The sequence below is a fragment of the Desmodus rotundus genome, chromosome 5 (assembly GCF_022682495.2).
Source record: "Desmodus rotundus isolate HL8 chromosome 5, HLdesRot8A.1, whole genome shotgun sequence".
Lineage (NCBI taxonomy): Eukaryota > Metazoa > Chordata > Mammalia > Chiroptera > Phyllostomidae > Desmodus > Desmodus rotundus.
In genome coordinates this window covers 131,760,353-131,773,305 of record NC_071391.1, presented here as the reverse complement: position 1 = coordinate 131,773,305, position 12,953 = coordinate 131,760,353, and positions in this window count along the sequence as shown.

Genomic DNA, 12,953 nt, shown 5'->3' with positions numbered 1-12,953 from the left:
GACTAGGGTCATGCATTCATCCTTGGATGATTAGCTCTGGGCAGGGGCACAGGGAAAAAATACAAACATGGGTTCCAGGAATTCAGCCCTGTCTAGGGAAGTTCTTAAAGCAAAGGGGTGTGGACCAGCCTAATATCCCCCTGGGTGACTAAAAAAATGGTCTGGCTGACCAGAGTCAACTGGCTTTTAATTTGCATGGGCCTAAGTCTACCTTTGGCCCAGATAGATACCCAGTGCTGATGATCTCTTTTGCTATGGGCAGGAAATGACTCAGGAGAGCCACAGCTTTTCTTGAGTAGCATACTCTCTTGGGACCTGGAGAACTATGTATCCCTATATATTTTTTAAAAAGTTTCCCTTGGCCAATTCATGTTGGCTGCTATATGCTATTCTCACACTAGCTGATACTTATATTATCATCACCTCTGGTTATCTCCTGGATATTGCCTGGTCCAAAACCAGGAACATTGCCTAATCAGCAAGAATAACAGAGTGTTATACCCTCTTTTCTTCCAACTCTGTTTTTAAGAAGGTGGGGGTGAATGCGGCTAACTGAGAAAAACAAGTATGCTTAAATAATGATATCTAATTTTAACACGTGAAGAATACAGGCTCTGCCCTGACTGGTGTGGCTAAGTTGGTTGAGTGTCATCCTGCAAAGCAAAAGTTCGCCAGTTCAATTCCAGGACTGGTCACATGCACGCTGACCTGCCCGTGGGCTGTGGGTTTGTCCCAAGTCTGGGACACCTGTGAGAGGCAGCAGACTGATGTTTCTCTCCCTCTCTTTCTTCCTCCCTTCCCGTCTCTCTGAAAATAAATACATAAAATATTTTTTAAAAAAGGAACATGGCTCTAATGCATCTGCATATCACAATGGTGCTACATGAGCTTCATGAATGTTATATCGTCACGATTATTATTTTTATTTGTGTGACAAACATAGTGTTAGTAGAAGCTATTTGAGAAAAGCAAAAGGGATATTGGGATATTGTCCCTTTGGGTGAGTTTTCCAGACAGAACAAATATCAGCCTTCCTTCCTTCCTTTTCTTCCTTCCTTTTTTCCTTGTATAGCAGTACTTTCTCAGAATTTCCCAGGACTTATTGTCTGGGATTCTTATCTCACTGCATAAAATACCCTGTATAATGTTTATGAATTAAAAAGTTACCTGTACAGATAACTTTTTAGTACAGTTCTGTGTGACAGGCCCTCTCGTATTTTATGATTGTTCAACTAATCTTTGAAACTACCCCACGAAGTGACCACTATTATTATCCCCATTTGCGAGATGAGGAATGAGGTACAGGGAAGATAATTGCTCAAAATCACAGACCTAGGAAGTGGTAGTGTCAGAATTTAAACCTAAGGAACTTGCCTCTAGAATCCACACTTTTAACCCCAATCTGCACTACCTCACAGTGAAATTATTCTTTAAAACAATGATTATAAAATTAATATGTTTTAGAATATATACTGCTGGCATACTTAACAGGATTGACAAGTCTACTGGCACAGCTCATTTGTGCGGCCACAGAGCTAAGTAGCCTGGTTGTCATTTACCTCTCCAGTCATTTCCTTAGGGCTTACCTTTGGTAAATGCCACCTTTTTCACGAGCTTTACGTTCAGAAACGATTTGTGAATAAAAAAATTTTTTTAAGAGATTAGACCTCCAAATCAACATAATATTTTATCTTTCAAGTTTTTACCAGTAGTGGTATTGCTCATTAGAACGACCCTGTCCTCCTAGGCGGTCACCTGTGCTGCATGGAACAGCAGAACTCTGCTGGCAAGTGACAACAGAGATGGAAGTAGAAGTAATCACTAAGCTTGGGTGAGACTTGAGAATAGAATAGAACAAGGTGGGTTGTTGCTTTAGAGAGGTTATGGGGTGTGATTCTGAACTGTTTGTAGAGCTTGGAAGAGTCGGTACGACCCTGTAAATAACAGGCAGGAATGCTGTGCTTGCACCTTAATGTACAAGTTAAGACCCTGCAGTGTTCGTAACTCCCTCAAAATTTTCTCAAGGGCATTTCCAATGAAATCACACATGTATATACACAGTGTGACTGGCAGCATTGGGGCGCATGTGAGATGAGTGATGACGAATACAAACTAGACAGGTCAGCACAGGTGTGCGCTTCTCTCTAGCCACAGTCAGCTATGATGGCGCCAGGATAGAGAGAACAGAGTTGGACTGAACTGGGGTGCAGTTTGGCCAGGCTAGAGCAGAGAAGAGACTTGAGGGCTTTTGTACTATTCTCAATTATTTCTTCTTCTGTATACATTTTAGAAGCACCTTGTCAAATTTCATGTAAAAGTCTTGTGATTTTGATTTGAACTCCCTTAACCATACTTATCAATTTGGGACTATACCTCCCTATGATGCTGGGTCTTCAATCTCTTCATATCTTTAAGTCTCTACAATATCTTTCAATGAAGTTTTAAATTTTTCTCCAAAAAAATGAAATCATATATACTAAATCTAGTATCAATGGACATGAAAAAAATGTCTGTAACATCCTTGTGCAGTATTTTCATATTTAGAGTTGTCATATGAAAATTTTCTATCTGGATTTCATCATAAAATGATGAAATAAATTATTACTGCTATCAAAATCTTATTTTGAAACTCAAATGGGTTAGTAACAAATGCTGTAACTTGGCTGCCCATTTAGAAATAGTTCTTTTGTAGCTGTTTTCCTTTGGGTTTTCATCCTTTGAGAAGGCTGTCATGCATCTTTCAAGGATATTGTGTTATTTTTCCCTTGGAAAAATATGTCTTTTTTTTTTTCTTTTCAGCTTAGCTCTTTTACACTACAAAAAAATTGGAAATGCAATGTCTTAGATTGTGTAAATGCTATAAGGCACGTATCATTATAATAAATTACTCAAGTTCACACCCTCATATTTGATGATTTTTTTAGATTTTTAGAAATCCATTAATTTGACTAAAATAAGGATTCTCTTTCCATGTGTGTGCCTGTGTAACATTTGGCGATACATTTGTATTAATTCCCTACAGCTGCCATAACAAAATGCCACAAACTGGATGGTTTACAACAACAGAACTTTATTCTCTCACACATTTGGAGTCTAGATACGGGGAGTCTAGGTGTCGACAGGGTCGTGTTCCCTCCAAAGCCTCTGGGCTCCTTCTTTGCCTCTTCCAGCTTCTGGAAGCCCCAGGTGTGCCTGGGCGGGTGGCAGTATCACCCCAGTTCCTGCCTCTGTCTTCACATGGCTGTCCTCCCTATGTGTGTCTCCGTCTTGTACTCTTAGATGGACACCAGTCATATGGATTAGGGCCCACCCTACTCCAGTATGACCTCATCTCAACTAACCACATCTACAAGTGACCCTATTTTCAAATAAAGGCACTCTGAGGGACTGGGGCTTAGAACTCCAACATATTTGCTTGGGGGATTCAATTCAAACTATAATAATACCTAATTACTTACCAATAGATCTCATGTAAGCTTTCTAGGAATGTAGGTACATTCATTTAAAAATGCAACTTTGCTATTTGAAATAGAGAAAAGAAACAAATGTAGTAATAAACTATGAAAATCTGCAGTAGTAAAATTTTGCATGTCAACCAGGCCTTTATGGGATCTCTTGTTTGTTTGTTTGTTTTCTTCAACAAAAGCTCTTCAGGTAATATTTTAAAATATTTTTGATTAAGCTATTTGGCTGAATCACTGACCTTGATATAGTTTTTTGAAGCCCCAAGAAAAGTGTATTTATTTATATTTATTTATTTATTTATTTACTTCTAAGTCTATTCAGCTTCCTACAGTTTTCACATTTGCTTTGCTCCAGAGAATCTCACTACCTTTATAAAGCCTTCCAAACGCTGAAATAAGTCTGCCGGCACCGTCTTTAATTCAGGTCTTTGTCACAACTGTCCTGTTAAATACAGGCTTTTGAGCTTCTTATCCCAGTATTTGATATTGGCAATAAAGAGAAAGTAAAAACTGAAAATACACCACAATAAAAAAATGATCCTGAAGGGAGATCAGAGCGAGGCCAATCATTTAGCTGAACCTCTTGACGACAGAGGAGGGTGTGGAGGCCCAGGGTTCCCTAAGCCAGAGAGCTGGGCACAGCGGACTGGGGCTCATCTCGCTCGACTGAATCACATGATCTCCCATGTCTTACTCGGAACTTTACAAAAGGTGGGGAATGGCCGGCACAGAATCATACATTTCAAGTGGTGTGTGAATTGTATCTCAGTAACGCTGTTTCTAAAAAAAGATGGATGGCTGAGTTTCAGAGGTACAGCAGTGAAAGGACAATAAGTTCAAGAAACATTCATTCAGTTTCTTTTTTAAAAATTCCACAGTACATAGTCACCTGAAAATGGTAACTAGCCTGAATTCTATGATCTAGATAATAACTTAGGCCTGATGTGATTTTATTTATAGCACTATTAATTTCATAGAAATAGAGGACAATTTAAGAAGCAAATTTGTTTAAGAAATAGTCTTGAAGTATTTCTTGACACTCAAAAACTCTGAACAGATTTCTCAGGTTAAGCTAAAATGTGAACTCTTAAATAATGCTCTGTCATGCAGCATTAAGTACGAACACTGAAGTTCACCTTTCTAGAGGACAAGTTAGATTAATGGGAAACTGTTTTTTCCAGTCTTTCTGGATCTCGTATTAGTGTTTCATAGGCCTCCCAGGTTGACCTAACTTTCTTATCTGTTGTCCTCTATATTTTTATCTGTCTTTAAAAAGAAATCAGCTTTTCTGAGATATAATTTTTATCCAGTGAAGCTCACTCATTTTAATCGTACAGCTCAGTGAGTTACAACAACACAAATAGTCATGTAACCATCCACACTTCCATTCCGAGGAGCCCTTATCCCCCCCTCCCCCGGCAGTCTCGCAGCCTTCCCCTGCGGCTGGCAGTGTTGCCCCTTTTACAAGGCCACATAGAATTGCATGTAGGCTTTGTGTCTTGCTTCTTTCACTGAATGGAATCCTTGTGAGTTTCTTCCATGCTGTGTGTATTGTTTGTTCCTTCTTATTCCTGAGTAGGATTCCAAAGCCATGGGACGTTCATCTGTTCGTGAGTTGATGGACACTTAGGTTGTTTCCAGTTTTCGTTTCTCTTGGGTAAATACCTAGGAATGAAATTGCTCAGTCATATGTTTAGGTAGGCGTATCTTAATAAAAAATTACCAACTGATTTTCTAGAGTGGTCGTATCATTTTACATCTGCAACAGCATTTATTATATACCCTTGCCAAGATTTTATTATAAATTTTCTTCAAGATTTATAGCCCCCAGAGGAGGAGAAGGAAGGGGAAATTAGTATTTAAGGAGCACAGAGGGGAGAGGGAAGCAGGAGGGACTGATAGGTCTTTTCACTGGGTTAGTCCAAATGCCAATGTTTTGGGGAATTTTCACTGGCATCACCCATTTGTTTCTCCACAAAAGGATCCTCCAACTTCATTCCTGGGGGAGATGAGGTGCTGGGACGGCAGGGGTGTGAGGAGCAGTGATGGTGGGGCCGCAGGGATATGTTCAGGCCTTGCTGCACGCTTTGGGAGCAGGCAGGGGACGTAAGGGCCAAGGGTTCACTTTGACTTAGTCCATTGTTTGCAGTCTTGGCACCTCCAAGGGCAGAGCTTCTCAAGTGTTCTGTGACACAAAATGACTTTCTTCTATTTGATATTGTCCCTTGAGAGGTATCTGGGTTGTAACTTTATACGGTCTTCTAAGTCAGTCAAATGGCTCCTCTATATGCTTTTTGTCTTCCAAAATATGTTGAAATATTTTATCCACTGTTGTCCCCTCTTTTATTCTCTTTGGCCTTGTTGTCTAATTCTCTGTTTTTTACTGACATTTTCTAGGGTTTTGGGATGGAGAGGAAATGAGCACATAATATATCATATTTAACTCAAAAGAGTAAATAGCATTTATCATTGACAAAAGGTTTATAACATTTCTTTTACCACCAAGCAGGAAAAATTTGCACTCAGGACAATAGGTAAGACCTACAAAATGGGAATGCTAGATCACAGTAATTTGGTAGTAACAAGAGGAAAACAAGTTTTAAAAAAAGACAATGGCAGGGCAATATTCTATAGTGTTTCTGGTAGTGAAAGTGTTTTTGGATTCTCTGGAAAGTATATAACAAGTTGAATATGAACACTGTAGATCTGTTGATTTAAAAAAAAATCCTATACCTGATAAATACAGAGGTAGTATATAAAAGAATCATTCTAGTTAATTTTGTAATTTAATGGAGCTTGTTTAATCTCTTACTGCTTTTCTTCCAGCTTTTTCCTTTTCTTTAGCCTCTCCATTAACAGGTGGTTAGCCCCAGGAAGAGGCAAAGTTCACTAGGCAATCCTGCTTGTCATTGCCTAAGAGGCTGGAGCTCCCAGCTTAATGAGAGTTGAGGGATTGTCTGTGGCTTAAGTTATTGGTGCTGTCCCTTTACTATAGATCACTTAGGCTAAATATAACTATACTGAGCACTTGCTGGAGTACTATTTTGAGTTCTGAGTTTACTATTTAAGGTGGATGGAAAAGAGAAAATGAGTAGTTATTTAAAAACTAAAGACCTGGACCTATGAAGAAAAGATAAAGGGAGTTATTTTGGTTTTGGTTTATATTGAAAAGTAAGGGTTAGATGGAAATAACATTATTCTAGTATATCCAGAGATGTTTCACGTTGATGTTTCCCGGAGCTCCAAGCTAGGCCTTTTCCCTCCCATGGGTAGCCACAGCATCCACCAACCAACTTCTCCATCCCCTCCCCCAACCTCACCACTTTCCTCAGGACTTTACCCTTGAAACCTAACCAACAGGTTTAGGTACCTGCTTTCCAGACTAGATCTAAGCTCCTGCCCTAGCTTTCCACCTGCCTCCCTATTTCTACTCCAGTATTCTTCAGGCAATTCAAGTTCAATGTATCTAAAAACTTAGGTCATTATATTCTCCCCAACATTACTCACAAATGCTGTGCTCCTCTCCGGAAATTTCTTCATTATGGCTACACTAATTTACCTTGTCACCTAAACTTAAACCTTAGAATAAACTTTTCTTTCTTCTTTTCCATCAGCTCTTCTATCCCATTAGACAAGAAATTCTATGAGTTCTACTTCAAAGTTTTTCAAATTTATCTTCTCCTATTTCCTATTCTATTAGTTTAGGTTCTTATCATCTTTTGCCTGAGCTACAGTGGTAATTATGTTTCACTTAAACCACAATACTATAATAAAGTTATTGCATAAAGATTACCCACGATACCATAATTGCATCTTAAAACATTCTTAATTTTCCTTACTCTACACCCTTAATCCTCGGTCAATGTATTTTGTAGGTTAGCAATCAGGTCATCTCACCGTCCTGCTTAAAGACCTTTAATAATTCCCTTTTTATAGAATAATACCTGTACTCTTTAGCATGACATTTGAGACTCTCACAGTCTGTACTTAGTCTATTTTTCTGGTTTTTCTCCTCAGTCCCTTGCTACCTCTCTGGCTATACCAGATGTCTCTATGCCTTGAATCTGTGTTGATGTTCCACTCCTCCCTGCCTCTATAGATGCCTTTCCTTCTTTCTCTAACTTAAAAGATTAAGTATTAAATCATCTTATGAAGAGTTCCCCAAATCCTATTGGAATATGTCTGTCTGTCTATTGTACACATATAATATATATCCATATAATACATGTGTACATGCACACACATACAACATACATGAACACACACATATGTATACATACCTATGTATTCTTATGTAAACTAGACTGTATGTTCTTTGATGTAGGAAGTGTTTTATTTACTCTTTAGCATCAGAGCCTAGATGCCTCATAAATTTTAGTTGAATAAATTAATGTTTATTCTAAAGATAGTGACCACCTGGTTTCTATTTCCATTTATGATAAAAAAAAAACTTATCCTTAAATCTTTAAGTATTAGGGCAAGTGGGTTATATACTGGAAGGAGTTATTTATAACTCAGATAATTTTGTGAGCTCTTTTCTGTGGTTCTTTTTTCTCATGAGGACAGAATTTCTATTTGTCTAAGATGATTTAAGAATTACTTTGGTTGGATTTGTACTGCTGGATCAAAAATAATTTTTCTGCTAGATCAAAGTAAGTTTCATCAGAGAAATGACACCTATTGAACTAGCCTAAGGAAATGCGGCATTAACGCAGGGGACCCAGGCAGGTTAAAGAAGGATCAGGTTCAATTTTAATTATGACTTTCACTTGCCTATTACATGATTTCTGTTTGACTCTTAAAATTTTAATTTTAGTCTAACACTGTCAATGCATAACTAGCATAGCTGAAGACGTTGATTTTATAATATCCATATTTCAATTCTCATTACAGAATGAACTTCAAAGAAGTCAAGATTTTAACTAGAACTATGAACTGCATTTCACAAAAAGCTACATTTCATGAAACCTAAAATCCTAGCAAAGTGGTAGGGACAATGACTGTAGCAAGCTGTTAATTTTCCCTTAAGTTGCTGAAATGATGTTTCATTCTTTTTTGAATACAAAGATTAAATGTAACGCAGTGGTTCTCTTTGACACTAGCATTTTCAGTAGGCAAAAAAGCTATGGTACATAGCTCTTGAGACACATTTGTTAGGAATTTGCCTCTCATATTTCTCCTATGGTTGCTGCTTCTATATGTAGACTAGAGTATACCCATCCTATACCTTTAACTCCTTCAGGGGGCATACATCATGCAAGGACAATGAACCTGTTCTGTGTATAACAGATGAGGTGTCAATCAGCATTCTGCAATAAGCTATAATACTGTAGAGTTGGAATGGGCTATTCCCCTAAGCAGTGAGTCACCCTTTACTGAAAATGCTCCTGCACGTTTGTCTGATTTGTTCAGTGCTGCATTCCCATGTCTTGAACAGTGCCTGGTGCCGAGTAAGTAGCCAATAAATATTTCACGTACGAATGAATAAAACACGAAACAGAGGCACAAAACAGATGATGTTTCAATTAGCTTTCGCTGTGTAATGAATCATCCCAAAGGTACTTGTTTAAACAGTGATTCATTATTTTTCATGATTCTGTGGATTGGCTGGGCAGTCTGAGATAGTCTCAGATTCCTGGGACATCAGCTCTCTGGGCAGCCAGGTCTCTCCCCATGTGTCCATCATCTTGGGCTTCAGTACTCCAGCAGCATGCAGGTAGAAGCTGTAATGTCCCTGCTGGTTAGGCTTGAAACTCATTTCCAGGGCATTCTCTTGGTCAAGAAATGTCACAAGCCCAGCTTAGAAGAGGTGAGGAAATTAAGCCAAGTTTTTGATGGGAGTCGTTGCAAAGAGCAGAGCTTGTGGCCATTTTTAATCTACCACAGATGACTGAGTTAAGAAAAAAAATCTTCTGCAGGAATATATATATTTTTTTACATCAGTGTGAGAGAGAAACATTGATCGATTGACCGCCTCTCAATGACCAGAGACTGAACCTGCAAACCCAGGCACGTGCCCTGACCAGGAATCAAACTGGCGACCTTTCGCTTAGTGGGAAGACGCCCAACAAACTGAGCCACCTCACCAGTCAGGGCTGCAGGGAATTCTTATAATGGAGGGGGAGATTGGTCAGGCTGACCTCCCAGAATCCTTCCAACTCTGAAATTCTATGGGTCTGCCAGGCTGAGCGGATCTCTGACAGGGCTCTAAAAGAGAACAATTATTACCCATGGTATCTGGAAACTAATCTTCTACATCTGGTAAGAAAATTGCCAAGATAATTCATTGAATAATTATTTTCTAACTATTATTATGATCTAGAATTTATGTTCCTCTTTTTACCATTTCAAATACCCACCAGAATTTTCTTATTAGTGAAAGGGATATTTACACCTAGTCACATTAATTTGTAACTTACTCTACTTTTAAAATTCTGGTGTAATAGCAACATTTTCCTTTCCTTATGTTTTTTGTTGGCCATTCTATGAACACTGGACAAACTCTTTAATTTTTTTTTACACTGTCTTTCTTTTTAAAGAAAGATTTTATTTATTATTTTTAGAGAGAGGGTAAGGGAGGGAGAGAGAGAGGGTAAGGGAAGGAGAAGGAGAGGGAGAGAAACATCGGTGTGTGAGAGAAAGAGTGATGGTTTGCCTCTTGCATGGGTCCAGGACTGGAAACCCAGGCTATTTTAGTAATAACCCATACACAGATATATGAATGCTGAAATATCATATAAGCAACTTGCAAATAACATTAAAACCCTGTGTTCTATTAAGAAGCTTCAGCACAATCATAGTGAGAAAACCAGTCCGGGGAAGACTGAACAGCTGCTAGCTAAATTGTAAAATAGAAAAAGTTCACAACGTAACATTTTGATAGTGTATTTTTATTTGTGGATGCACTTACACTTGAAAATCATGCATGTGTTCGATAACTTTTGACAAGTTTTTGACAAATACTTGAAAGAATTTAGTTATCCTAGTAGTAATCTGTTTTGTTTAAATTTTTTAGTTTGGCATTAAATCTCCTGCCTCTAAATTCTACACTGATACTTCTCTCTTCCTATATTCTTCTCAGTCCCTCAAACAAATTACGAACAAAAACTGATAGCAAGCCATAACCATTTTGTATAAATAAAGCAAATTCATCTTTGTGGGATTGATATGCCAGGTGTTGAATGCATTGTTGATGATTAACCTGATCAGGTTACATTGCCAGGAAATCTTATTATACCTTTCCCTTTTAAAAAAATTAATAAACTTGATTTCTTAGTTTTGCACTTACAGAAAAATCAAACAGAACAGTTTTCGTCCACTCCCATGCCATCCCCCTATCCACAGTTTCCCCTATTACTAATATCTTTCATTGATGTAACGCATTGACCTGTTACACACTGGGAATCCAATTGATATGCTATTTGCTAAAGTCCACAGTTTACATTAGGGTTTGTTCCTTGTGTTGCACAGTTCTGTGAGTTTTGCCAAATGCATAATGTCATGTACCTTCATCACCGTATCACACAGAATAATTTCACTGCCCTAAAAATCTCCTGTGTTCCACCTATTTTCCCTCCTCCCTCCCCCAGCCCCAGCCTTTCCTTTTTAACACTCTAATTAAGTGTAAGGTAATATTAATTAGTTGGAGCTAAGAATTTGCTTAAATAACTAGTGATTCCCCATGGCAATCAGTTTCTTAATCATTAATTTAGACTAGCACTATCCCACAGAAATACAGGGTCCGGCAGAAGTAACGCCTGCTTGAGTGGGGTTGGTAGGGTAATAACATGGGTCTAATAATTTATAGTTTTAATTTGAACATTTCACCTAAAACATCATATGGTGTGCTTGAGTATGATATTGTTATGTTACAGAATTACATGTGTATGATTTTGTAATTAAAAGATTTTGTCATAAAGAATGGGCGTTATTTGTACTGGACCCTGTATAACGTGAGTCATGTATGTATTTAAAATTTCCTCGAAGCTGCCTTAAAAAAATAAAAAAGAGCCCTGGCTGGTGTGGCTCAATGGATTGAGCACTGGCTTGTGAACCAAAGGGTTTGCCGGTTCTATTCCCAGTCAGGGTACATGCCTGGGTTGTGGGCCAGGTCCCCAGTTGGGGGCACACGAGAGGCAACCAACCACACACTGATGTTTTTCTCCCTCCCTTTCCCTTTGTCTAAAAATAAATAAATATTAATAACATTTTTTTAAAAGTAAAAAGAAATAAGTGAAATTAGTTAAATAATAATCCCAATGTGTCCAAAATATTATCAATTCCAATATGTAATCAGTATAAAAACTGAGATAAAATTTTTTTGATACTAACTCTAAATCGAATGTGCATTTTAAACTTATAGCACATCTCATTTCACACTAGTCACATTTCAAGTGCTCCACAGCCACAAGTAGCCAGTGACTAAGACTGGACACTGCAGGCCTAGACTGTGAGCAACTTGAAAGCAGGTGATTCTCCCCTCCCCAGGGCCTCCAGATTGGGCCTGCAGTAAAGACCTTCGGAAGGTATATGCGAAAGATAAAAGGTCTCTCTGAACCTCTGGGTGTCGGTACTTGTGTGTCCTGCAACCACTATCTTTAAACTCTCCAGTTTTGGAAAAAGTGGAATGGGAATTGCGCTCTGGCATATCGAAGAAATACTGGGCTGCCTGAGTCCCAGAAAGCCTGAATCATCTGAAAGTTGACTCATGAGCCTAAGGTGACTGAAATGTAATATGAATCAAATGTGCCTTCCAAGGCATCGTTCCGTTCCCATTTCCTCTTCCCCCTCCCTCTCTCTTTGGGTGACTCATCCTCCCACCTTGTGAGAGTCCAGCATCCCGCAGATCTCAAAATTCTCCTGGAAGGAGATGAGTGGATCCTCAAAGGGTCCCGCCCCGGTCCCCAGATGGTCCAGCCCAGTTCAGTTTTGCCTACCTCATGCAGGGTGTGCAATTTAGACTGGGAGTGACCTTAACCCTGTCAAAATAATTATTTTTTTCTTTCGAGGTGGTGATGGTAGTAGTGATGAGGTGTCCTGGGAATTTAAGTTTTAAAATGTATATAATCTTTTATTTCAAAATCTTAAAATGTTAGGTATATTGCAACCCTTAGGGCCTACTTTACAGTCCCGTTAGTACCTTTGTCCACTCTGGGTTTTTTCCTTTCCTGGGAAGAAAGTTTCCACTCCTAGTGCCCAGGATATCAACGCCCTTCCGGTGCCGCGCCAGAAACCCCTCCTGCCCCTGAGTGCAGGCAGTTCGCTCCCTTAGCAAAAGCCGTACTCTAAGGACGGGCAGACCTCCAGCTGTGAGCAAGGCCCAGACCCCAGCCCTTATCCTGAACTACCCAAGGTGGAGGGTGGGATTGCCAGCTCCAAACCCCGCCCACCGAAGCCGACCGAGCGGTAAGAGAGAGGAAGCGCAAAGAGCCCCACCTACTTTCCTATCTTTTCCTTCCAGTTGGGCCGGTTGGTTGTCCTTCGTCTCTG